Below are 388 nucleotides of genomic sequence, written 5' to 3'. Positions count from 1 at the left end.
TTGCTGTTGCGGCTGGCGCTGAGAGGGCCAGCGGGGCCAATGGGTCTGACGGGGCGGCCGGGCCCCATGGTAAGTGAGCGGGCAAGCAAGGACGGAGCAGACCCAGCTGGCGCCGGCTCTGTGGATGCTCTGGGTTACCTGCCTGAACGGTTCTTTCTTAACATGGTATGAATCTTCCCTCTTACTCTGTTGTGGAAAAATGTAATAAATCATGTTCTCTATTCAAAGGGACCCCCGGGCAGTGGAGGACTAAAGGGAGAAGCTGGAGATATGGGACCTCAGGTGAGTATGGGAAAAGGGGGTGGGATCCGGGATCCGGGGGAAACGAAGGCGTGGAGCAGCCAGTCCTGCTTTAGAGAGGTGGGGGGGGGGGGGGGAAAATGTAGGA

At 58.2% G+C, this 388-nt stretch overlaps 1 protein-coding gene across 1 annotated transcript in view; it reads left to right on the top strand.

The window, feature by feature from the left end:
* Positions 1-388, top strand: part of COL5A1 (collagen type V alpha 1 chain) — a 124432-nt gene that overhangs the window by 59758 nt on the left and 64286 nt on the right. The gene's annotated exons all lie outside the window — the stretch shown is intronic.

This window comes from Aptenodytes forsteri, unplaced genomic scaffold (assembly GCF_000699145.1).
Source record: "Aptenodytes forsteri isolate BGI_AS27 unplaced genomic scaffold, ASM69914v1 Scaffold68, whole genome shotgun sequence".
NCBI classification, from domain to species: domain Eukaryota; kingdom Metazoa; phylum Chordata; class Aves; order Sphenisciformes; family Spheniscidae; genus Aptenodytes; species Aptenodytes forsteri.
This window is presented reverse-complemented; position numbering and strand designations above follow the sequence as displayed.